General features: G+C 44.9%; 1 long non-coding RNA gene and 1 pseudogene across 1 annotated transcript in view; one reads left to right on the top strand and one right to left on the bottom strand.

Moving 5' to 3' along the window:
* LOC124599602 overlaps nucleotides 1–27,790 on the top strand; it is a 310,564-nt gene that overhangs the window by 129,270 nt on the left and 153,504 nt on the right. The window lies entirely within an intron of this gene.
* Nucleotides 2,657–2,774, bottom strand: LOC124555040 (annotated as a pseudogene).

The raw sequence follows: 27,790 nt of genomic DNA, 5'->3' as shown, positions 1-27,790 counted from the left end.
TAGTAATGTCAGGGAGACAACAGGGTAAGACATGGAAGATAAACATCAACTCACCACTTACGGTTGGATGTCTGGCAACGGAAGTGCGACAAAGTGATAAAGGCTGTAGAACCTTTTCCCGAACACGAAGGAACTGTTACGGATGAATCATGCGAATGCCGGCTGTGGTATGGTTCATTTCCTGTCTGGGCATGGCCATATCCAGCGCTTCTCGGTTTTCGCGGGTGGCAATTGCCAGTGCGGTGCACATAGATCCCTTGAACACTTCATGCTGTAATATGAACGGTACTTATACTCACGGCGAAACATAACAGAAATCACAATAGAAACACTATAACTCCTACTCAGGGACTCACACAAATGGGGCAACTAAATGAACGAACAGACCACATCTCCAAGACAAAAAAAAAGGCTCTGAGCACTATGGAACTTAACTTCTGAGGTCATCAGTCCCATAGAACTTAGAACTACTTAAACCTAACTAACCTACGGACATAACACACATCCATGCCCGAGGCAGGATTCGAACCTGTGACCGTAGCGGTCGCACGGTTCCAGACTGTAGCGCCTAGAACCGCTCGGCCACAACGGCCGGCTCGTTATTAAGTTTTGCACACCCGTCTATTCGGTGTTCATTCGTAAACCATCTGTTTCAGTTACCTTCATTTGCTATATCCTTTTTTCATACTCAAATGGAGAATTCTGATCAGTTTTTCGGGTAAAGTGTATCATTGTCAGGTGTGGGAGCTGACATGAAGTGTAAATGCGTAGCAACCACTTGTCAGGAATTTAGTATGTACTGTGTGGTACTGTTATGTAAATGATTTGCCTAGCTTAATTATCAGCGGTAGAGGGGGTTAGATGCAAAAGACGAAACACGAAAGTGATCCCATGGTAATAGTTACATAACAGTCGGAGCCCGTATGTATTGCTTTTCCTCGTGACGAACCTGTCTCTCAACATCGCTTACAGGTACCCAGCCACTTACAATGTCCAATACAGAAGCTGCTATTCGAACAATAACAACGACAGTGGCGTACGGGGGATCTCATTAACCGACGACGACCCTGTCTGACAGTGGGCATGAAAACCAGCAGTGTTTAGTTACCGACAACAGTCAGACGGGATTTTAAACTGGACAGATTAATTGCGTTCGCCGATGTCTCGAGGCACTCAGCCGGCCGGCGATAAGGGTGGAGAGACGCGCCGCCGATGAGTACACAGTAGCCGCTGGCGTAATCTTATCTGGTCGCCAGGTGGGACCCGCCAGCACTGGCTGCCGAGGCGGGAGGTGGGTGCCGGCAAACCGGCCGGCTTCCACGCGGGACCAGGGACGGGGGCGGAGGCCGTGTTGACACGCCGCGCTTATCGCAGAGAACGTTTAAAAGGCCGGCACCTCGCTAGGGTTTATGTCACCAGCGTGGGTGTGTATTTTGTCACCAAAATCACCAGAGGAAATGGTTCAAATGGCTCTGAGCACTATGGGACTTAACTTCTGAGGACATCAGTCCCCTAGAACTTAGAACTACTTAAACCTAATTAACCTAAGGACACCATGCCCGAGGCAGGATTCGAACCTGCGACCGTACCGGTCACGCGGTTCCAGACTGTAGCGCCTAGAACCGCACGGCCACTCTGGCCGGCTCACCAAAAGAGTGAAACTTCCTGGCAGATTAAAACTATGTTCCGGACCGACACTCGACCTCGGGACCTTTGCCTTTCGCGGGCAAGCGCTCTACCAACTGAGCTACCCAAGCACGACTCACGCCCCGTCCTCACAGCTTTACTTCCGCGAGTACCTCGTTTCCTACCCTCCAAACTTTACAGAAGCTCTCCTGCGAACCATGCAGAGCACTTGCCCGCGAAAGGCAAAGGTCCCGAGTTCGAGTCTCTGTCCAGCACACAGTTTTAATCCGCCAGGAAGTTTCGTATCAGCGGACACTCCGCTGCAGAGTGAAAATCTCATTCTGGAACCAGAAGAGTGGTCTCCAAGGCCTTCTGGTTATAGTCATCACACTCTTCTCACGCAGTTTTGTTACCTATTTTGTTTGCGTTACAGTTTAACTTTTCGTAGAGTAACGCAAAGTTGCGTGGCCCGGAAGTCTGTGAATAAATGTTATGAAAAAGAACGTGATGACAGAAAAGATCACAATTAACCAAAGTTCTAATTTGTAGAATTTGTTACCAGTCTTAATCGCAATTTTTCTATTCGCTTACTAGTTTCGGTCAGTTATGACCACTGTCAGATAGGTCAGGGAAAGACAGAAAAAAATTGGGTGAATACAAATGGGAACAGTGCAATATGATACGTAAATATTATCACTAATATTTTCTTAAAACTTCATATGCGACATGAAACCGAAATTGAATTTCAGTGTTTGGCAAAGTCCTGTGGTAGTAAAAAAGTATGAAAAGATAACATTTTAGCCAAAATGGCAACGTCAGAAGGTATAAGTACTCCGTCTTCAGGCCACAAATGGCCCATTGGAACCATCCGACCGCCGTGTCATCCTCATATGAGTATGCGGATAGGACGGGCGTGTGGTCAGCACATCGCTCTCCCGGTCGTTACGATGGTTTTCTTTGACCGGAGTCGCTACTATTCGGCCGAGTAGCTCCTCAATTAGCATCACGAGGCTGAGTGCACTCCGAAAAATGGCAACAGCGCATGGCAACCCGGACGGTTACCCATCCAAGTACCGGCCACGCCCGACAGCGGTTAACTTCGGTGATCCAACGGGAACCGGTGTATCCACTGCGGCAAGGCCCTTGCCCTCAGAAGATATAAAACTTAACGGAATTGAAAGAGAAAAAGCTATAGCGGATCAGTACAGTGGGACCAACGGCGGCTCGCTGCGAATGCAGTTGCAGCGCAGGGGGAAGAGGCCTCAGCGCCAGGGGTTGATCTCTGCGTGCACACTTTAGTGTGGCGTGCAGGAGTGGGTGAACAGCAGTAGTAAAACTATGAATTAACTGGGGTTCACTCAATAGTACAATAAAATAATGTAACTGGCCAACTGAACCGTTCCCACTTAACATTCAAGCAAACTCGCTTCGTCTTGCCAAGATCGATCTGAAGATGAGTATAAGTGAACGAAAGTACATCATCATCATCATCATCATCATCATCATCATTTAAGACTGATTATGCCTTTCAGCGTTCAGTCTGGAGCCCCCCTTATAAAATTCCTCCATGATCCACTATTCAGTGCTAACATTGGTGCCTCTCCTGATGTTAAGCGTATTACTTCAAGATAATTCTTAACCGAATCCAGGTACCTTCTCCTTGGTCTACCCCGACTCCTCCTACCCTCTACTGCTGAACCCATGAGTCTCTTGGGTAACCTTGCTTCTCCCATGCGTGTTACATGACCCCACCACCTAAGCCTGTTCGCCCTGACTGCTACATCTACAGAGTTCATTCCCAGTTTTTCTTTGATTTCCTCATTGTGGACACCCTCCTGCCATTGTTCCCATCTACTAGTTCCTGCAATCATCCTAGCTACTGTCATAAAAAATCCTTGCGATCAGTGACGTACGAGTTCTGCAAAAGGATAAGTGTAATATTCCAAATCCAGTACGTTTATTGATTCTTTCGTCTGCGATGTTTCTCCAGCCTCAATAAGGGGGAATCTATGGCAAACAATTCCCCGTCGGCAAACCGGCAAATAATTTGAGATTAATACACTCCTGGAAATGGAAAAAAGAACACATTGACACCGGTGTGTCAGACCCACCATACTTGCTCCGGACACTGCGAGAGGGCTGTACAAGCAATGATCACACGCACGGCACAGCGGACACACCAGGAACCGCGGTGTTGGCCGTCGAATGGCGCTAGCTGCGCAGCATTTGTGCACCGCCGCCGTCAGTGTCAGCCAGTTTGCCGTGGCATACCGAGCTCCATCGCAGTCTTTAACACTGGTAGCATGCCGCGACAGTGTGGACGTGAACCGTATGTGCAGTTGACGGACTTTGAGCGAGGGCGTATAGTGGGCATGCGGGAGGCCCGGTGGACGTACCGCCGAACTGCTCAACACGTGGGGCGTGAGGTCTCCACAGCACATTGATGTTGTCGCCAGTGGTCGGCGGAAGGTGCACGTGCCCGTCGACCTGCGACCGGACCGCAGGGACGCACGGATGCACGCCAAGACCGTAGGATCCTACACAGTGCCGTAGGGGACCGCACCGCCACTTCCCAGCAAATTAGGGACACTGTTGCTCCTGGGGTATCGGCGAGGACCATTCGCAACCGACTCCATGAAGCTGGGCTACGGTCCTGCACACCGTTAGGCCGTCTTCCGCTCACGCCCCAACATCGTGCAGCCCGCCTCCAGTGGTGTCGCGACAGGCGTGAATGGGGGGACGAATGGAGACGTGTCGTCTTCAGCGATGAGAGTCGCTTCTGCCTTGGTGCCAATTATGGTCGTATGCGTGTTTGGCGCCGTGCAGGTGAGCGCCACAATCAGGACTGCATACGACCGAGGCACACAGGGCCAACACCCGGCATCATGGTGTGGGGAGCGATCTCCTACACTGGCCGTACACCACTGGTGATCGTCGAGGGAACACTGAATAGTGCACGGTACATCCAAACTGTCATCGAACCTATCGTTCTACCATTCCTAGACCGGCAAGGGAACTTGCTGTTCCAACAGGACAATGCACGTCCGCATGTATCCCGTGCCACCCAACGTGCTCTAGAAGGTGTAAGTCAACTACCCTGGCCAGCAAGATCTCCGGATCTGTCCCCCATTGAGCATGTTTGGGACTGGATGAAGCGTCGTCTCACGCGGTCTGCACGTCCAGCACGAACGCTGGTCCAACTGAGGCGCCAGGTGGAAGTGGCATGGCAAGCCGTTCCACAGGACTACATCCAGCATCTTTACGATCGTCTCCATGAGAGAATAGCAGCCTGCATTGCTGCGACAGGTGGATATACACTGTACTAGTGCCGACATTGTGCATGCTCTGTTGCCTGTGTCTATGTGCCTGTGGTTCTGTCAGTGTGATCATGTGATGTATCTGACCCCAGGAATGTGTCAATAAAGTTTCCCCTTCCTGGGACAATGAATTCACGGTGTTCTTATTTCAATTTCCAGGAGTGTATGTTCTAAGTATTAGGTACGAAAGATAAGAAAATGTTCAGGTGTGTGTGAAATCTTATGGGACTTAACTGCTAAGGTCAACAGTCACTAAGCTCACACACTACTTAACCTAAATTATCCTAAGGACAGACACACACACCCATGTCCGAAGGAGGACTCGAACCTCCGTCGGGACCAGCCGCACAGTCCATGACTGCAGCGCCTTAGACCACTCGGCTAATCCCGCGCGGCGAAAGACAAGATGAAAGTGGATAATACTGACGTAAATTACTGAATACAATATTTACATTTTTCGTGCAGTATTCTCTACATTACGGGAAGTCCTTTCGTTCAGTGCGTACCCTGTTGCTGCGTGGAAAAATACTACATGATGAGTTGTTTCTTCTTGTTATGGGTTGACTTTAAGTGATTGATATGTTACGAGATGCCAAGACTTTACTCGTTCCCACGTAATAACAGTTACCTTCTTTACTGAATTTCCCCGACGCCGTATTCTCTTTATGTTGCGGTCCTTCTATGCGGTTCCGCTGACTTCGTCCCCAACTGCGACGGGCGAGGGCTATAAGTTTCTACATTTAAACAACGAACTGCGAAATCACAAAACACCGTTTCCATAATTCTTCTTTATTCAAATAAGTTATCAGCTCACATCAACTAATAATTAACAAAGCTTTTCAGACAATATAGTCATACTTCAGTGCTTCACCAAAACCATAAGTTCGTACTTAACTCGAGATAGCAAGGCTCCGACTCTATCTAACAGCATTCATTTTCCTTTAGTGCTTGACCATTGTCATCATGTCCCTTCCTTCTTAGGGGCGCACAGCATCCCAAAAGCACGACTGCAAAGTGCAAGTGCCGCCTCACTGGTCAGTACAAATTACACATCTGCCGTCGCTTTCTGTGCTGGGCCAGAATTTGTCTTTCTGGTAACCGCACATAAATTCCAACAAACCCTTGCACAGTAAAAAAAGGGTCTGAGCGCTATGGGACTTAACTGCTGAGGTCATCAGTCCCCTGGAACTTAGAACTACTTAAACCTAACTAACCTAAGGACATCACACACATCCATGCCCGAGGCAGGATTCGAACCTGCGACCGTAGCGGCCGCGCGGTTCCAGAGCGTAGCTCCTAGAACCGCTCGGCCACTCCGGCCGGCCCGTGCACAGTAGATTCACTTTACTCTGCAACTAATTAAAGTCACGTTTCTCACGCGCTTTTCTTTCATCGGTCTAGTAAAGAACTTTAGACGTGTTCCTATGCTTTTTAGCAAAATGAACCACTACAATGGACACAAAATAAGACACTTATGCATTGCCGGGCGCGGTGGCCTTGCGGTTCAAGGCGCTTCAGTCCGGAACCGCGCGACTGCTACGGTCGCAGGTTCGAATCCTGCCTCGGGCATGGATGTGTGTGATGTCCGTAGGTTAGTTAGGTTTAAGTAGTTCTAAGTTCTAGGGGACTGATGACCTCAGATGTAAAGTCCCATAGTGCTTAGAGCCATTTGAACCATTTGAACTTATGCATTCACGACTTTAACGGGCGAGACTGACGGGATTTAGACGAGAATTAGTCTACTTCAAGCATAAACGAATGTAAGGCGTAGTTAGAAAAGTATTTCGTCAATTTTGCCGGTACTACTTTGACAGGATACTTCGTATCTCTCTATTTTATGTCCTTTAGAAGAAGTCCAGTTGCCGTAAGTTTTCAGGAAATTAGTGGAGTATTTGTCGATCATAGAAGCATATAATGAAATTTACATTACACTTCCGGCGTTGAATGTAGTTCATGTCTACAAAGTAGATTTTTACCTGAAATTTTTCTTTTCTATTTCGCTTATTTTCTTCTTTTTGTTTGTTTTTCGCATTTTTATAGTCAGAAAAGCAGAATTACGTTCAACTTCTTTTTTCTTTCTACAGAGAATTTTTTAAAAGTATCTGTGTATCATTAGAATAGAATCCATTCCGTTTCCTGAGCTGTGAATATATCTACTTTTTATTCGGACGTGTTTGTGAAAGTATTAGTAATCACCAAGTATTATGGTTCAAAATGGCTCTGAGCACTATGGGACTCAACAGCTGAGGTCATTAGTCCCCTAGAACTTAGAACTAGTTAAACCTAACTAACCTAAGGACATCACAAACATCCATGCCCGAGGCAGGATTCGAACCTGCGACCGTAGCGGTCTTGCGGTTCCAGACTGCAGCGCCTTTAACCGCACGGCCACTTCGGCCGGCTCAAGTATTATGGAATATAAGATGTAGTTACGAACTAATGTTACAGTCGCTGTGCAGAGCTGCACCGTCGTACTAGTTGGTAACGAAAACAGTAACTTGCGCCTGATGACAACAGAGTAGCTAGCGAATAGAGGGAGGTCTCCTTTGCATCCGTTGCAAGTTTCCCCTCCGCCTGCGCCGCCCAGGAGGCGCCGGCATTGTTCTCGGCCGCGGGCCGCGGTGTCGTAAACAGGAGGCCAGGGCGGTTGCGTGCGGCGCGTCCTCTCCTTGGCGACCGGCCGATGACGCGTGCGTCACTCACCCTGCCTGCGCAGCCGCGGCCTAATCGCTTCCCAATCCCGCTCATTATCCAATTACGCCGGCCGGCTCGCCGTAGAAAATTCCTGAGCCGGTCGCCGCGAGCAGTCCCCCCAGGGGACAGATCCGGTGGCACGCCACACGCTCACGGGGCGCTAATCACGCGGACCTCGGCGCCGCACTGTCCCGGCCTGTCCCTGTGCACGGTTCCTCTGTCTACCCCCACTCCCTCCTAATCTCTCTCCCTCCAACATCTCCCCCTCTCGACTACCATGTCGCCTTCGCCATGGGGGGGGGGGGGGGGGGGGGGGGAAGATGCCAGTAAAGGAGAAGCTAAATTCACCTCTTCTCTGTGCCGACACCTAGACGTGAACATGTCCAGTTTCACCCCCCGTGGATGTTCAAATTGCTCTGAGCACTATGGGACTTAACATCTATGGTCATCAGTCCCCTAGAACTTAACAGCTACTTAAACCTAACTAACCTAAGCACATCACACAACACCCAGTCATCACGAGGCAGAGAAAATCCCTGACCCCGCCGGGAATCGAACCCGGGAACCCGGGCGCGGGTAGCGAGAACGCTACCGCACGACCACGAGCTGCGGACCCCGTGGATGTCTATCGACTTCTGAGATCGTATCGAGTTCTGAAAAGTGGGAGAAGCCATATTGTATTTCGTCACTTAATCGAATCTCGTATTGGATAAGTTTTAAATTACGACCCATATCCTTTGGATATACGAGGTGCGACAATAAAGTAATGAGACTGATTTTCTTTGCAAGATGTGGCAACCCTGCAGGCTTGCGTAGGCACAATATCTTTGACCTTTGCTTCTAGTCCAAGCAGCACATCGATGCAACTGGTCAGTCATGAGTTGTGCTGTAATAAGTTAACACGTGCTTGTGTCTCTCGTCACGGAAATGGAACCGCATAATATTGCGCAACGGTATGCCATTTGTTTTAGTTAAATTGGGTGAAAACGCGACGACAACTTACGGTAAGCTGCAGAAGGCTTTTGGAGAGGAGGTTACGTCAAGAGCTCAAGTGTTTTGTTGGCATAAAATGTTTAGTGAAGGCAGAACGATTGTTGAAGATGGACACTGCAGTGGACGATCATCAACGTCACGGACAGATGTCAACTTGGCCAGGGTTCGTGAACTTGTACAATCTAATCTAAGATTACCCGTGAAAAGCATTGCAGAAGAACTGAACATCAATAGAGAAACGGTTGGTCTCATAATAACTGAAGATCTAGGCATGAGAAAGATTTGTGCAAACGGAAATCAATATAGAATTGTTGAGCCTTGTCATCACTGGAGCCGGTCGAAGTGGCCGTGCGGTTAAAGGCGCTGCAGTCTGGAACCGCAAAACCGCTACGGTCGCAGGTTCTAATCCTGCCTCGGGCATGGATGTTTGTGATGTCCTTAGGTTAGTTAGGTTTAACTAGTTCTAAGTTCTAGGGGACTAATGACCTCAGCAGTTGAGTCCCATAGTGCTCAGAGCCATTTGAACAATTTTTTTGACATCACTGGTGATGAAAGTTGGTTTTTATAGTACGATCGAGAGACAAAACGCCAAAGTTCGCAATGGTGCTCAAAGGGATCACCCAGACCAAACAAAGTTCGCATATCAACTTCAAAAGTGAAATGCATGCTTGTGTGCTTCTTTGATTCCAAGGGAATTGTTCATAAAGAGTGGGTGCTCCTGGTCAAACAGTTAACCAATATTACTACAAAGGAATTTTAGAAAGACTTCGTAAAAGAGTTCTTCGTATCCTTGCCGACATTGCTGATAATTGGATTCTGCATCACGATAATGCGCCATCCCATACCGCTCTGTCAGTACAACAATTTTTAGCCTCAAAACAAATTTCAGTATTACCACAGCCACATTTTTCACCAGACATCGCCCCTTGCGACTTTTTTCTATTTCCAAGAGTCAAAACGGCGGTCAAGGGACACCATTTTCAAACAACACAAGATATCCAAAAAGCTGTGATGAGGGTCTTGGAGAATATTACAGAAGATGAATTCCAGAAATGTTACCATCAATGGCAGACCCGCTGGAAAAAGTATGTGCAATCAGAAGGGAACTACTCTGAAGAAGACAACACTAAACTTGACTAAAACGATAAGCAACATTTTTTTTTCACACCAGTCCCATTACTTTATTGTCGCACCTCGTATGCTGCTTCAGGTATTGAGAATCTCTAGAAACCGCATCGCTGTTGGTACGATGCGGAGTTAGATGTGGGATGTAGATTGAACGGTGGTTTGAACCTTTGCTTCTACTTACAACTTTTTCGCTCTTCTACAAGATTATGGAACGTTCTCATTATATTAATGCGTGGTGTCTGTTCTTTCGGACATGTCCAAAAGAATACACACCACACGTTCATATGATTGATTCGCCTGGATGGATGCGCAGTTATGTCCGATCTCCTGCGGGAATCTCAGAGCAGCGAGTATGGAGGAAATGAGCCCGCCCGGTTAGCCGTTCGGTCTAACGCACTGCTTTCCGTGCGGGAAGGCGTGCCGGCCCTCGGCACGAATCCACCTGGCGGATTAGTGTCGAGGTCCGGTGTGCCGGCCAGTCTGTGGATGATTTTTAAGGCGGTTTTCCATCTGCCTTGGCGAATGTAGGCTGGTTCCCATTATTCCCTCCCCCCTCCCCCAGTTGCACTATGTCGGCGATTGCTGCGCAAGCACTTTCTCAACATACGCGTACACCATCATTACTCTACGACACAAACGTTGGGGCTACACTCGTCTGGTGTGAGACGTTTCCGGGGAGGGGGGGGGGGAGGGGGGAGGCTCCACTGGGGTCCAAACCTCACAATAACCCCGGGTTCGGTGTGGGGCGGCGGTGGGGTGAGTGGACTGCTTAACCTGTTGGGGGCTTATGAACCACTGAGGGCTACGGCGGGGGTGAAGCGCCTCCGTCGTTTCTAGGTCCTCAGTACAATACACAATACAATAGAATACAATGGAGAACTGGTAGGGACTGTGGATAGGTGGATGGGGGTGGGAAAGTGGGTCGGCCGTGAGGCGTGCCGATATAGTCCGCGCTGAACACTGCGGTTAACGCAGCTGCGTAGTAAGCAGGCGATCCTGAGTTCGAATTCCGGTCCTGAACACATTTTCACTCGTCGTATCTGATTCCGCGGTATGTCCCGGTGCAGCTGACATCAGTAATTCCTTCCATTTCCTTTCTCTTCTCCCCCTCTCCTCCTTCCATTTACATATACTGTAACGTTCTTATTAATTTAAGGAAGTAAAGCTGTGAGTACCGGCCGTGAGTCGTGCTTCGGTAGCTCAGTTGGTAGAGCACTTGCCCGCGAAAGGCAAAGGTCCCGAGTTCGAGTCTCGGTCGGGCACACAGTTTTAATCTGCCAGGAAGTTTCATATCACCGCACCCTCCGCTGCAGAGTGAAAATCTCATTCTGGAAACATCCCCCAGGCTGTGGCTAAGCCATGTCTCCGCAATATCCTTTCTTTCAGGAGTGCTAGTTCTGTAAGGTTCGCAGGAGAGCTTCTGTAAAGTTTGGAAGGTAGGAGACGAGGTACTGGCAGAAGTAAAGCTGTGAGTACCGGCCGTGAGTCGTGCTTCGGTAGCTCAGTTGGTAGAGCACTTGCCCGCGAAAGGCAAAGGTCCCGAGTTCGAGTCTCGGTCGGGCACACAGTTTTAATCTGCCAGGAAGTTTCAATTTAAGGAAAGTATGTTCAGTGCTATTCGATGTTTCGTACATACAAGAGGGCTCTCTCCCAGGAGTGGGTAGTCAGTATCAATAATTTACAAACTGAGCATGAAGCACGCAAATGCCAGAAAATATTCAAAACACGTCGATCATCTGGTAAAACAACCTGCGTACCACTCAGAATAAGAAGCATAGAAAAGACTGATACATTTGAAAAGTGGTAGAGGTAAATTAGTCTTAGCCGTATATAAAGTATAACAGAAAATATACAAGCTAGTTACTTAAGGAGACTTCTTTTCCACACAAGAACATGTCCAATTAAAATATGAATACACATGCAGGCGAACTGTATTCTGGTACTGGTACAGGAATGTTCCTTCTTCTTCTTCTTCTTTTTTCCCCTCGTTGCCTTAGTTACTTTCAAGTGCAAAGGAAGAAATTCATTTTTATCGCAGTTAATTATAATTTTTCGTCAAGTTAGGACATACTTCACACAACCAGCACACTTTTATCGTTGGGGGAGCTTATTGCTAAGTACGGGTATAAAATAGTTAAGTTCTCGCTTTCAAAGAAAGAAAAGATAGCAGTAGTTTCGAAAATTGTAATGAATGTACCAACTGGTGTTAAAGAGTTGCTCCTTTACAAGAGTGGTTATCACCGTCCCGACAGTATTCCTTATTCATAGTTGTTTTACGGTTTCACAAGGGTAATAGTACATTTAATATTCTGGCGTGCAAAACACGTCTAAATTGGAATCTGTAAGTAGATGACATAACGTTATGAACATGGTCTTCAAATCAATAAACAGATCAATTACAATGAAGCTAATAAACAGATCAAATCGAATAAGATGGGGCAAAACGTGATTTATGCACTGGTTCGCAACCTGTCAATAGGTTTCCATTTATTAGCACTTATGGGGTACACACATTGATGGTGCACTTGCAGACAGCATTTCTGAAATGAACATACCCCAAGCACTTATATGCTTAGAAGAAACTGAGTGTTTGAAACAGCAACCAGTCACGTTATTTCTAAGAATCACAAAGTTAAGGCAGCAAGTATACTAGATCTGAGCTTCGTGCTACGGGAGACTCACTGTGCTGACGTGCCCGTACTCGATACGACGTCGGAACTGGACTGGACTGGACTGACATGTAAGCGTCGTAGTACCTCATGGAGAAGTGTTACAGATGTGAATCTAACTCGTTCTGTCCTATTAGAGGCAGCAGAACGCATACGTCCATTGTGCTGTCACCAACTCGCACCTATGGAGATTAACTAACAAGGGAACCTCCCCATCGCACCCCCCTCAGATTTAGTTATAAGTTGGCACAGTGGATAGGCCTTCATAAACTGAACACAGATCAATTGAGAAAACAGCAAGAAGTTGTGTGGAACTGTGAAAAAATAAGCAAAATATACAAACTGAGTAGTCCACGGGCCGCATATGCAACATCATGGACAAAGTGAGCTGAGAAGCGTCGTGGTCCCGTGGTAGCGTGAGCAGCTGCTAAACGAGAGGTCCTTGGTTCAAGTCTTCCCTCGAGCGAAAATTTTATTTTCTTTATTTTTGCATAGTTATTATCTGTCCGCTCGTTCATTGACGTCTCTGTTCACTGTAATAAGTTTAGTGTCTGTGTTTTGCGACCGCACCGCAAACTACTCAGTTTGTATATTTTGCTTATTTTTTCATAGTTCTACACAACTTCTTCCTGTTTTCTCAATTGATCTGTTTTCTGTTTTTCAAGGCCTATCCACTGTGCCAACTTATAACTAAATCTGAGGGTGGTGCGATGAGGAAGTTCCCTTGTAAGTAGGAATTGCGGATTTGTGTTGTTCAAGGCATTTTATTTGCTTTTTGTAGACTAGTTTCAGTAAAGCTTTCCACCATCAATGTGTTCTCAGTTTGGAATACACAGACAAAGTATAGTGGAATGGGGGTCGTTCCATAAGTAATGACATATATTTTTCCGAAAGAAGATGAGTTTCATTCAGGATTACAATACACCGTATTATTCCCCACTCTTATAGCTACAAAACTCTATTTCTAGATATCATCTCCGTTCAATGTGACGACCTTACGCCACCCTACTGTCAGGGCCCCTGTGCCCGCATGGTAGCACCCTACAGGTCGTCTTGCTGCATCAATAACCACCCCATCATCCACGTACTGCTTCACACGAGGCGCATCATTCATTGGGCCAGACAGATGGAAATCGGAAGGTGCGAGATCCGGGATGCAGGACGGATGAGGAAGAACAGTCCAATGAAGTTTTTTGAGCTCCTATTGGACGCACAGACTTGTGTGAGAGGCCTTCAGTTGTCATAGAGAAGGACAAGTTCGTTTGTATTTTTATGGCGACGAACACGCTGAAGTCGATTTTTCTGTTTTTTGGGTAGCACTGCTGTGTGCGGCGTTGCTTTGATGGCACACGCCACGCCCAACGACTCACCATGCTTTTGTTCATTGCCAGATCCCTGTAGACATGCTGCAGGTGCCTATGAATATCTGCGATACTCTGGTTTTCCGCCAAAAGAAACTGAATGACAGCTCTCTTCCTGGAACACACCTCCGTTATACGTGTATCAGTTTCCAAGTTTGGCAACAAATGTTCGAAAATTAACGTAGCGTGAAAACTAAGTGTCTCAAAGACGGAAAGAAATTCTATAAATTACAAGCAACGCAGAACACAAGACACTCTTGATACAGTGCCCACATGCACTGGTTTGTGGCGTGACCGGTAGCATTTCAGCCACACAATGGCGCACGTGCACAGACAGACCGTACTTGCTCAAATGGCTCTGAGCGCTAGGGGACTTAACATCTGAGGTCATCAGTCCCTAGAACTTAGAACTACCTAAACCTAACTAACCTAAGGACATCACACACATCCATGCCCGAGGCAGGATTCGAACCTGCGACCGTAGCGGTCGCGCGGTTCCAAACTGTAGCGCCTAGAACCGCTCGGTCACACCGGCCGGCAGACCGCACTTGCTGTCAGCAACAAACACAACACGGTTCGTGAGCCACTGGTAGGATTGACAGCCAGCAGGAAACTAAGAAAGACAGGACTACACTATTAGTATAAATAAGTAACAGAAAGGCTGACTTTTCGAACATGTTCCTAGTTTGCTGCAGACTACTGATCTCAGTCGTAGTGATTAATGAAATGCTGGTAATTGTGAGTGCACACTTCGAGTATATATTGTGTAAATTATGACGTTATGAAAGTTTGTTACTGTAATACGTCTTAAGTTAATTGCATGACATAAGTAGGGTCTGCTTGTCCAGTTTTCGGATAAATGCTTTTCAGACGCTGTGCTTTTCTCAATTACAATGTCTCGTACGGTACACTAAAGCAACGCACTAATCACCGATGTAAACAAATTTTTATTATTGCTAAAAAATATGATACATATAAACAATCTATTATTGTAATTATATCAAAATATTTTATAAACTTTAATGATGTTATTATAATGGTACACATCTGTGGCACGTTAAAACTGTGAGTGACGGCGAGCGATATTTTGGGCAGGATGGAGGAAGGGCGGAGACAGTAAGGAACTGTGACCTGCACAGAACCGAACCGTACATGGTAGGGGACCCGTCCACTCAAACAGACAAGGTGCCCAAGCAGGTATGGACACTATTCAGGGATATGACAGGAATGCTCATTTGAAGGGGAACACTTCATATGGACATACGCACAATTCCTGACCGTTTCCGCCAGCCGGTGTGGCCGAGCGGTTCTAGGAGCTTCAGTCTGGAACCGCGCGACCGCTACGGTCGCAGGTTCGAATCCTGCCTCGGGCATGGATGTGTGTGATGTCCTTAGGTTAGTTAGGTTTAAGTAGTTCTAAGTCCTAGGGGACTCATGACCTCAGATGTTAAGTCCCATAGTAATCAGAGCCATTTGAACCTGACCGTTTCCGAGATAGAACAAAATCAATCTACATTAGTTATTTGGCTAGCGGCGCGCGCGTGTGTGTGTTTTGCATCCAATCTCTTTGCCGTTTTATTCTAGCCCAACGTACCTCGTTCCTTTCGAGTTCTTCGCTAGATTTTTGTTTATGAAGTCGGATGACTACAAACGAAAAACGAATACGCGAAAGGAACTGCTTGGTCGCATGACAAACGCTCCTGCCCGCATTAGCGAACGTGCGGAGCCACTCAGACAAGCAACACACCTATGGATTGATGTTGACGGTGGGGCATTCGAATATTTATTCACAACTGTACAGTATTTGTAATGTGACATTTGCGATAAAGCTTAGAGCTGAATGTGTTAAAAATACGTATTTATCAAATGGTAGTTTGTAAAACTCACATTGCAATGTTTCCTAACAGTTGCACATTTGTAAACCTGCCAATGCATTGAATAATACAGAAAGAAAATAACAATGTGCATATGAAGTTTTTGTTTCAAATGACCATACCTATGATATCCCTAAATATTAATCATTCCCGCTGCCGGTCGAAGTGGCCGTGCGGTTAAAGGCGCTGCAGTCTGGAACCGCAAGACCGCTACGGTCGCAGGTTCGAATCCTGCCTCGGGCATGGATGTTTGTGATGTCCTTAGGTTAGTTAGGTTTAACTAGTTCTAAGTTCTAGGGGACTAATGACCTCAGCAGTTGAGTCCCATAGTGCTCAGAGCCATTTGAATCAATCATTCCCGCTGCGGGCCTCATGCATAAACGAGCTGTACCGAAAGACAAGTTGCAGAATTCAGGTAGTGGGATTGCAGAAGCTTCCTGCGACATTTCGTGAACTGCTGAACTCGTGTCCGCCTCGAGGAGAGAGAGAAGACCGCAGATGGCTACGATGCGAGTGCTCCACTTCTTCCTGACCACCTGTGTGCTAGCCTCTCATCCAACCGTTCGTTTGTCGTATACTCCCTTACTAGGTATCCGTGTTCGGCGAGGAAAGCGTGGGTTTGCGATTTGTGGAGAACCACAACGTAGTAGCCGCATTAGATACGGAGAACGCGACAACGATGTCACTCCAGCGCGATATATCGACCGTTCGCAAGTGCAGCAGGGGCAGGTGCGCCCCTCTGGCGTGAGGAGGAGGCGGCGGGCGACGCGGCGGCACGCGTGCCGACGTCACAGGGGGCGGGGCTTGGCCTGCAACCTGTTGCTCCGCGCCGCGCCGCTCCGCGTGCTGAGCGCCTCATTACGGCCGAAGCGGAGGCGAAGGCAGTGGCCGAGCTGCCACCTAGCGATCGCCCTCCTCAGTCCCTCTCTCTTCCTCTCTCTCCCCTCTCTGTTCCCCCTCTCCCTCTCTCGCTTTAAATTATTATTATAAGTAGTAGCAGTAATATGTGATTTATTTGTGGATGACATTTACAAGGATGTCGGACATGGCATGCCTTTATAATATTATTTTTTTTATTTTTACAACTCTAATTTGACAAGGAAAGTGTAGCGATAGTGAAAGAAGGCTATTTGTACCTCTGTAATATTTAATAAAGAGAGAGCACGATTTTATCACGGGTGTCAGTGATCTTGTAAGGAGGAGATTGTTCAGTAACAAATGTTTAAAATCTGTGGAGTAGATACTGAACGTAAACTGCTTAAGTGGGGGGAGGGGATGGGAGACAGTCGTCGAGTGGATTCAGCTGACGAGTTACTATGTACGGTAGAATGCCGGACATTTGCCACGCCGGACATTTTCCACACTTGCCCTTTCGCCAGGTAGCTTGAGTAGCGATCCCTCAGGAAGGCGACGTCGTTCCTCGTACTTCTTCTGTCCGCTTTCAAACCGCCGTCTCCACATCTTACTCGATACAACCAGTACGTAAGGGACCTTCTCCTTCTTCATCTTGGTGAAATACAGAGCTTCTTTTCCGATATCGAAATATTTATCACACAATTATAGTTGGCAGTGACTTCAATCTACCTTCCATATGTTGTCAAAATTACATTTTCAGACCCTATTGCAGATAGAAAACAACTTCTGCAATTTTTCTAAACGCTCTTTTTAATTATTTTGAACAATTAGTTCACGAGGTCATTCAAACTGTAAATGGTTACGAAAACACACTTGACCTCTTGGCCACAAATAATTCTGAGCATCACGACAGATACAGGGATTAGTGAACACACAGTCGAGCGAGGCTCAATTCCGTAAAAAAGAAATTCACTGAAACTAAACGCGAAATATATCTTTATAAAAGCAGCTAAAAATTCGGTTGACGTCTTTCTAAGTGACAGTCTCCAATCCTTCCAAACTATGTAAGTGAACACCGTATGTGGCTTAAGTTCAAAGAAATAGTATCAACAGCACTCGAGAGATTCATACCAAATAAATTAATAAGAGACGGAACTGGTCCCCCACGGTACACAAAACACGACAGAAAGCTGCTGCAGGAGCACCGAAGAAGGCACGTATAATTTGGACAAACGCAAAATCTCCAAGATTGGCGAAGTTTTACTGAGGCTCGAAATTTGGTGCGGATTTCAATGCGAGATGCATTTGATAGTTTCCACAACGAAAGTCTCTCTAGAAATGTAGCGGAAAATCCAAAGAGATTTTGGTCCTATGTTAAGTAAACCAGCGGAAAGCCTCAGTAAGTACCTTTACTGCGCGAGAGCGATGATGAGGAGGAGGGGGAGACAATGGAACCAACCCTTCGCAGCTGGTAAAATCGTGCCAAACGTCCGGCGTGGCAAATGTCCGCACACCGTACGGTACACAAAGGAAGCGCCACACGCCAAGGCCAGCCTTCAGAAAGACGTAAAATATACTCTAATTAAAATTACTTGTCAGTTGAGACTTCACGCGTTGGAGCTGGTTTCCATTAAACAGAGCGCTCACTGTCACGCCATAACTGTTTGCCGTTGCCAAATTGCCGCAACAGATGATCAGTTCATTTTGATTTCTTTGTCCGGCTTTCTTTCTCGAACTGTCTGGACACATAGTGGGTTCTCGCCCTTTTATTTGGCATTTTATCGGGTATTAAAAAACACCAAAAAGAATACATACACAACGAAATGCGGACGTTTCGTACACAGGAGTAGCCAAACACTACTGGGTCCTTTCGCACAAGACGCGATTAGGTGACGCATATTAATTTATTATCATCATAGAGATCGTCTTACAGTAGAAGCTTCATAAACTATGCGTAAGTCCAAACTTCTTGAAGGCAGGAAATCATCATTGCGATTCGTTCTGTAGAGGATTAAATATAATGCTATGGTACAGCTTATTTACAGTCCTGACATGCAGAAGGTCGTGGGTTCGAATCTCCTTATGTGATATATTTTTTTCTTATTTTTAAACCTTTATCGAAATTGGGTTAGATAGGGCAGCAATCAGTCGTAGAATTAAGTTGCTTTAATATGACATTTATAGTCACAATGCAGATCAGATTTCGACCTGTGTCAGGTCATTATCAATGCAGTGCGGAATTGTAGCAGTTGTTCGTGCTCAAGTGAATGCTTACACAGTTCAACCATTATCGAAATTATTTATTTTAATAATTCTGAGTCTGTCAGTTTTGTCACAGAGGGTATCATCACCTTGCTTCAAGACTAGGGTTGCGATCCGTTCCGGTATATCGAGACCATCACCGTTGTGGACTTTTTTGTCCCGAAAAGACTCGATTTTGTCCGGATTTTGCAAAATACTGTTAGGAGCTTGGCTGAAGTACTGAAATAACGCCATCTGTTGGCTCAACATGCAAATGCAGCCTCATTTAGTTTTATTTATGTCAATAAGTGTGCAAACACCTTCTAGATACAGCGCCATCATTCGACAAAATACCAGACTTCTCCAATGGTGCGGGGTTGGAACTATTTAAGCAATACCACGCGAAAGAATCGGGCAGTTCCCATCTGAATAGCGATATGAGAAGAGGATTCCTTCTAAGCGTAATACGAACAATAAGTTAGTAATGTTTGAAGTGTTTACTGCCGGTGTATATGACGTGAAATATTTAGTGACGTGTACTTCGATGGCTAAACTACTATTGTTGACTGTTTACTGTCTAATAAAATTATTTTATCATAGCTTACGAAAATGCCTAAGGATGGAAAGAGAAAGTGTTACTTTTCGAATGATACACAAAAGAGAGGTCTTTTGTCAAGAGAAGACGTACGGATCAGTTGAGTAAGACTGGTAGCTGTTTCCTCTCACGGAGGTAAGGCAGATGTGAGGCATCACATTTCTAGGAAGAATTATACAAATATATTCGCAGTGACGTCGATATCAAAGCCTATTTGTACATTAATGCTTAAAGAAGATACCCAGGAAGAACTGCTCGTGTTGATGCAGAACTGACAACAGCTTATAAAGTTGTCAAGCATCATCAGTCCTTCAGATCTCTTGACAGTACCGTAAAAGTAAATGCCGTGATGTATCCTGACTCCAAAGTCGTTGCAAAGCAGTCTACAGCCAGAACCAAAGCTGCACCGATTGTCAAAAATATTCTCACGCCACACTCAGTGCCCGAATGCGTAAAACAATGGGTAAGAAGTTTCATTTTACGGCATAGGCACCGACGCATCGAACCACAAGGCTGAAAAAATGTTTCCTTTGGTTTTTCAATACTTTACTGAAACTGACAGAATTTAACAGAAGCTGTTGAAGTTTGACTTGCTGAATTACAAAACATCGGAGACAAATGCGAAGTTTTGTACAGACACTTTAAGACAAGAAATTCTTCTAGATAAATTAGTAGCTTCTTCAGAAGACAGTAGCAGTACCAATGTCGGAGGGCTTCATCGACATGGCCAGCGGAATTCGTTTCACTAAATTCAAAAAGAACTAAGAAAAATGTACAAGGAATCGTATACCCTGTCGATATTCTTCACAATACTACATCAAGCGCTAATGAAGTCGTAACTGTCGACGTTAAGATAATCGTCATGAAAATAATCAATTATTTGTCAGGATACACGTAAGGACAGAGAAGCTGCAAGAGTTCTGCTTATACGTCGATGCATCGATGTCAATCTTCAGACTCTTCTCTCTCACTCAAAAACAAGATGGTTGTCGTTAACGCCCTCAGTTGAGAGAATTCTTGAGCTTCGCATTCTATTAAAACATTTTTTGAAGCCGAAGTCAGACCACCTAAAATAATCTCAGATTTTTTTCAGTAGTCCGATCAGCGAAATTTACTTCATGTTTCTGCAGTCAAGCTTGGCTCTGTCTAAAGAAAATATAAAAAGCATGGAGAAGAATGAAGGCTCGATAATTGAAATAAGAAATATATTAATCGACACTCAAAAATGTCCGAATAAAAGGAAGACTGCCAATTTTATTGCCATGCAAACCAACATGAATTTGATCAAATTAAGGAATGAGAACCCCAACCAAGAAATAATTAATTTGATTTAGAAATTTGAGGAAGAGACAATGGCTTTCTATACCATAAGATCTTATTACTTAGTGAAATGGGCTATTTCTTTAAATAAATGTCAAGCATTTGACTGGATGACGTCATCTGAAACCCCGCATTGGTTAACTGAAAACACTGTTATATACCTGAACAAACGTGATGTGAACATTTCAGGCGACAATTGTTTTTAGGAATATATGTACCTGAAGAGCTTTTTAGCGGCTAAGCGTGACTCGGAACAACGGAAGTCTAAACACTCCGTGGTAGAAAGATGGATTTACTTTCTTAAGGAAACCAAAAATTCTGAACGCAAGTGCCAACTTCTAAAATTATGCGAGTAGTTTTTTTTTTCTATTACCGCACACGATACCACTGTGGAAAGAGTATTTTCGCTGATGTCACCCAGTGGACTGATGAAAGAAATCGACTGCTGCCAAGGAGTATGGAATCAATCTTACAGTGCCAGTTTGGCTAAAAGCTGACTTGCATGGAGATCTATAAATACGTGAAAAGGAAGAAAGACTTGCTGAGAAAGGTGAAATCGTCCGAAAAATATAGTATACTAATGACTTCTGCCGCAGCAATTTCCGTGTAATTATGTACTAAATAAAAAGTAATTGTACCAAATAATATTATTTCTTACTTCATTTCTACACACTACGTCAGAGTCTCCGACGAAATCCCAGCTAGATACGGCAACCCTACTCAAGACAGCTCACCTACGTATCACTTATCCACCGGTCGCAGGCCTGTAGACAATGGACTACGCTATTGACAACATTCAAACTTTCCGCATATTTCTTTGTGTCATCTTCCCATCTGTGCCTTGGTCTACCAGGGATCTTTTTGTTGTAATGTGGGAAATGAAAGCTTGCTTACGAAGCCTCAAGACAGCATCAGGATTTATCTACAGTCGCCGCCCAGAAACCCCATCTGGACATTCTACTAGTTCTATTAGTCATCACTCACTAGGTTCAGAATTAGACCTGTGTTCTTAGATTGATCGGCGTACGAGAACATTTGAGTTCTGTGACACGCATTATATCCACACTCAAGATATATGATGTATATTTGTGTTGCCTTTAGTATTCCTGTACTTTGCCCAAACCTGTTCGCCCTTGTGACATGGGTTGTGTGGATGCTGCATGCAGACAAGCCACCTCAAAACATCAACTGTTTTCGGTGTTATTCTATTCTCTTCCTGCCACGCCAAGAGTGTTAGTTGTACACAAGAATAACGTATTCTAATCGTCTGATGATGACCTACTCAGAAGTTGAAATCGATCGTTATTATACTATTTGTGTGACCCAATACTGAGAAATAAAATCTGAAAAAAGAAATAGCTAGAAAACTTCTTCAGGAGTGAATTAATGATCCCTGTCTTGTGCACGTAGCAAACGTTTCGCCTCTAGCTGTTGATCGTGTACGAGACCATAGAAAGTAGAGTGCGTATAGCTATTCGAAAATTACCCAGGTAGCAGAATAAATGGTTGTTGCCAATTCGAGCATTTACTTATCTCTTTCCATCTCATAAAAATAAATTGTTCTTCTCGACAGGTAAATAAAAGAACCGGATAGCTTTCTGCTCAGTCAAATACTTCTCCTCCTCCTTCACTCCACACAAGATAACTTCGCCCACATCAACCAATATTTTAAAAAGCAAGTAGCGATCTGACAACCAAATCACCACTCAAATGCAACGGGTTCTAAACGATTGTGGAAAGTGTAATCCGGGAGCCACAATTTCAGAACCCATGTTGGGGTGTTTACGAGAACCAACGAGCCGGCTGGTGTGGCCGTGCGGTTCTAGGCGCTTCAGTCTACGGTCGCATGTTCGAATCCTGCCTCGGGCATGGATGTTTGAGATGTCCTTGGGTTGGTTAGGTTTAAGTAGTTCTAAGTTCTAGGGGACTGATGACCACAGATGTTAAGTCCCATAGTGCTCAGAGCCATTTGAACCAAGAACCACCGAAAGAGGTAACGGGAAGTTGATTAATGTAAAACAATATTTAGGAGCCTATGTAACTGTTCTGTTTGTTGCTATAGTCTTCAGTCCGAAGACTGGTTTGAAGCAGTTCTCCACGCTATTCTACCGTGTCCAAACCTACTGCAGCCTACACCATAACTTCATGCTTTGTTCTGCCTCTACAATGTTTGCCTCCTACAGTGCCCTCCTTTAGTAAATAATCGATACTTATGCTTTAGGAAGTGTGCTGTTCACGTAATCCACCTCTTAGTCAAGTTGTGCCACCGCCAAGCTCTTTTTTCCCCGGTGCGATTCAGTTCCTCTTTTTTATTTATCTGGTCTGCTCATCTGATATTAATTACTCTTCTTCCATACCACATTTTAAGACATCCTATTCTCTTCCTCGAGCATTAATCTCAAAATATTAAATACGTCGTTGACGTATTATAACTATTTTCTATCACTCCACACGTTTCGCCGCGCTGGATAGCCACGCGGTCTTAGACGCCTTGCCACGGTTCACACGGCTCCCCCCGTCCGAGGTTCGAGTCCTCCCTCGGGCATGGGTATGTGTGTTGTCCTTAGCTAAGTTAGTTTTGGTTAGATTAGGTAGTGTGTAAGTCTAGGGACTGATGATCTCAGCAGTTTGGTCCCATAGGACCTTACAACACATTTCCACACGTTTCAGTCTTCGACAGAAAGGTGTCATCTACACCTCCCTAATTTTAGCCAGTCTTTGAATGTTCTAATTATTCCCCAATTTCTAACTTGGGAAACACATCTAGGCGTTTTTCTCCTCCTCCTTTCTCTCCTCCTCCTCCTCCTCTTCTTCTTCTTCTTCTTTCTCTTCACAGTTATTAAAACGACAGGCTGCTGCTTAGGTGACGTATGATCTTCATCTAGCCTCTTTAGATCCATAAATGTATTCATCTGCCTGGTTGATGTTTTCTTACGAGGTTTCACTTTTCTAATGCTTTGCTTTCGTCATACCATCTTAAATTACTTTTGTTAGACCCCTTGCTCTTTTAAACGTGTTCACTGTTGTACGTCTTATTTGTTTTCCACAGCACTGCTTGATTAATATAGGGAACTCAGAAATTTAAAGATTGATTTCAAACAGCAGTGCCCAGTTTCTTCTCTTCTGTCGTAGACACGGAGCTGGTGTAGTCTTATCTTCCTTTCTTCACGATCTTTGGTGTAATATTGTAGTGCAAATTATGTCTTCTGTGTCCAGAACGGTTTCGTTTCGTAACTGCTATTACAGTGGTTCAGAGCGAACATCGAAAATTACTCACTACAGAAAGGTGTTCCTTGACTACCTCAGTCGAAATGTATGAACTAAATAATTTTTGTATGCAGGTAAAATCTGTAATACTCAAGCAGAGTTACCAGTGTGTTTTGTTAAATGTCACTTTCATGTGTTACCTTGTGCACTGTCGCTCATTTTTATATCACGTTAAATGCCACTGTCGTGTTACCTATCCTTGTCATATTCATTTAGTGGTGTAACGCAAATACGCCTTCGACTGTTCAAAAATTCTCAGCGACTATGCGTCATCTTCGAGTTGTCATTTTGTACAACCATATCATATGTTTGTGTAGGCTATTTACTTAATTTCAGCTTATTCAATGACCTCTAATAACCATTAATAGAAAACGCAGTGCATATTTAGACATTTAACATTTTCACTACGCGATCCTCCTGCAAATGTCACATAGACGTATATCAACTTTTAATCCATATTATTCTTCGCGTATGTTTCTGAAACGCTCCTTTTATGATGATTACTCGCATATTTCTATATTATTCATAACTCATTACCGTCCTAGGAGTACAGTTCTGGAGTATTTTCCTCATTTATATTAAGACTCCGGTCAGTTACGCAATATTGCTGTTCGTCTGAGTGCAGTTTGTTCAGTATTAGCAGCCAGGAAAGGTGAACTTTTGAATGTTTCGGCCGTCGTATAACGTTCACCTGCCAACCATATATTCACTCGTTTCCTGTAAAGATCTGCTGTTGTTGCGTTTCACTACTGGGAAAAAAATCTCTCACCTGACGTCTTATGCGGTGATAATTTCGACTTATCAATCTTTATTGAATGAATCATAATTTTAGCACATTGCTGGGAAGATTTCCCGGTAATAATCTCCGATTTTTATGTGCTGGGAAGGTTTGCATCAGTGGCCACCTAGCATAGCAAATCCAAGAGGGGAAACTTCTGTAACATTGCATAAAAGCAGTTGCAATAGCTTACCATTTTGAATTTGCTTTCTTGCCTATCATTCGCGTAGAATTTCTCGAGGCAGAAGTTTATTCATGTCGGATGCAGGAGTCTTTCTTTCCGTTCAGTGTGTGTGCTGAATGGTCGCCATTCTGCAGCAGATACCGGTGACGACATAAAGAAATAAGAAATAAATACATTTTATCACCAAAGCTGGTTTGTAGTTACGCTTACAATGAGACATGTTACCTTGCTAGTGTCTTCCGTGTACTGTACGAAAAATTACAGACAAACACGACGCATGTGTTCACCACTATGTCAAAATTGTAAACGTAACATCTTTATATCAGCTATCCCCATTTATTACGTCTGTTTTATCAGTAAATAAAAAACTGTTTACGTGTCATTTGCGTTCGCTGCCAATTGCTACTCTAATGTGCTGGCTTCAGGGACACGAATGGTACTGTATACAGTATTGCCAGTCCAATAATGTATGTCTGTGAGTCACAGATAACCACACGAGGAAACGTACTTATTGTTTTTGGTATGTAACAACTTAGGAAATTTCCACCAACATTATGGTGGGGTTAGGAACTTGTATTGTACAAACATACAATCGAAACCAGTTATGAGCCAAAGAATTTTCATTTTTCATATGTCATTCATTCATTGACCTTGTCCATGCACAAGATTTTAAGTGTGTGAAAGCATATAATTTCTTAAGCTATTTTTTTAGGAGTGCCGAAACTACTGTGAGTGGAAAGCCTCGTGCGAGTGCGGGTTTAGGGAAGTCGCACACTAAAGGCAGTTTTGAAGATGTTAATACATACGTTTCCTTCTACGAACAGTGATTGAACACATTTTACATCAATGGAGGAGCACGTACAATATATGTATATACATCTCGATTCTATGCAATCCCACCCGCTGCCGCCCCAAGTTCTTCCAATAGCCAGCTCACAGTGACTGGACTGAATTGTAGCGCACTGCCGCTAGAATTTGGAATTGCTCTCGATTAGCCATCTTGCTGTGCTGATCTGGACCTCTGATGTATTCGCCAGGAGCAAGGAGCGTTGTTCTTCTCTAACAACCGCTCGTCCAACAGCAGGGCTGCTCTGCCTTGTAATGAGTGCAAAGTCACGAACGGCGGTCCGCCGGCGCGCATCCTTCCACGCGTCATTCGCGGCTGGAATGAGAACTGAAGCGAATGACCCACTGGACAGACGCTTGCTGAGCACGTAATGACCACTTGACAATGGAAGGCAGATAGATCAGATACGCCACAGCGGCGGGTACAAGTCAGCAACATCAAATCGAACAAGTCACGTTGTCTTTGATCTTTGCGGCACGTCATTGTTTTCTCATATCCTTCTAATACTGTCTCACATAAATCTCCTCGACATGACACCGTCCTTAAACTCACAGAAGTTAGAATGTAGATGGAGGCTTACCGACATTTGCCCCTCCCGCGCGGCTTTTCGAAAATGGAACAGGATTTTTGTAAATGATTTAACACGGTGCCACAGTGCCGACTGATAACGAAGGTACAAGTATACGGGATAGTTTCCCAGGTATGTGAGTGGCTCGAAGACTTCTTAAGTAACAGAAATCAGTACGTCGTCCTCAACGGCGAATGTACGTCAGAGACAAAGGTATCGCCAGGCCTACCCCAGGGAAGTGCTGCTATTTTCTATATAAATAAATGATGTGGCGCCGGCCGCTGTGGCCAAGCGATTCTAGGCAATTCAATCCGGAACCGCGCTGTTGCTACGGTCGCAGGTTTGAATCCTGCCTCGAGCATCGATGTGTATGATGTCCTTAGGTTAGTTAGGTTTAAGTAGTTCTAAGTCTAGGGGACTGATGACCTCAGATGTTAAGTCCCGTAGTGCTTAGACCCATTTGAATTTTGAAATGAATTGGCAGATAGGGTAAGCAGCAGTCTGCGGCTGTTTGCTGATGTGGTATATGGGAACGTGTCGAAGATGAGGGCCCAATGGAGGATACCAGATGACTTAGACAAAGTTTCTAGTTGGTGTGATGAATGTCAGCCAGCTAAAAGTAGAAAGATGTAAGTTAATGCGGATGAGTAGGAAAAACAAACCCATAATGTTCGAATACAATAATAGCAGTGAGCTGTTTGACACAGTCACGTCTATCAAATATCAGTGCGTAACGTTACACACCAATATGAAGTGGAATGAGCATGTAAGAAATGTAGAATGGTAGGCGTATTGTCGTCTTCAGTTTATTGGGAGAATTTCAGGAAAGTGTGGATCATCTGTAAAGGAGGCCTCCTGAAGGATGGTGGAGCGACCTATTCTTGAATCCTGCTCGACTGTTTGGGATCCGCACCAGGTCGGATAAAAGGAAGACATCGAAGAAATTCAGAGTCAGGTAATTAGACTTGTTACCAGGAGGTTCGAGCAACACACAAATATTACGGAGATGCTTCGGGAACTAAAATGTAGGGAAGTCGGCGTTCTTTTCGAGGGGCGCTATTGAGAAGATTCAGAGAATCGGCATTTGAGGCTGACTGCAGAACTATTCTAATGCTGTCAACGCACATTTCTCGTAAGGACCATGAAGGTAAGATAAGAGAAACTGGGGCTCATACGGAGGCATATAGATAGTCGTTTTTCTCTCGTTTATTTGCGGGTGGAACAGAAAACGAATTGACTAGTGATGCTACAGGGTGGACTCCGGCACGAACCATATGGTAGGTTGTGGGGTATGTACGTAGATGTAGAAATGGGGGAATGCTACGGTACCCGAAATATCCTCCCACAAAGACTATAACGTTATCTTCACTACCCCCATGGCCACTTCCAGCTGAGCAGTCTGCTGGTGTAGTATCAATAATCTGTCAACATTTACGTGTAACTGAAACTGCATAAGCACTGGTACTAACAGAT

The sequence above is a fragment of the Schistocerca americana genome, chromosome 1 (assembly GCF_021461395.2).
Source record: "Schistocerca americana isolate TAMUIC-IGC-003095 chromosome 1, iqSchAmer2.1, whole genome shotgun sequence".
NCBI classification, from domain to species: domain Eukaryota; kingdom Metazoa; phylum Arthropoda; class Insecta; order Orthoptera; family Acrididae; genus Schistocerca; species Schistocerca americana.
The sequence above is the reverse complement of the archived record's forward strand: the minus strand, read 5'-3'. Positions and strand labels throughout refer to the sequence as shown.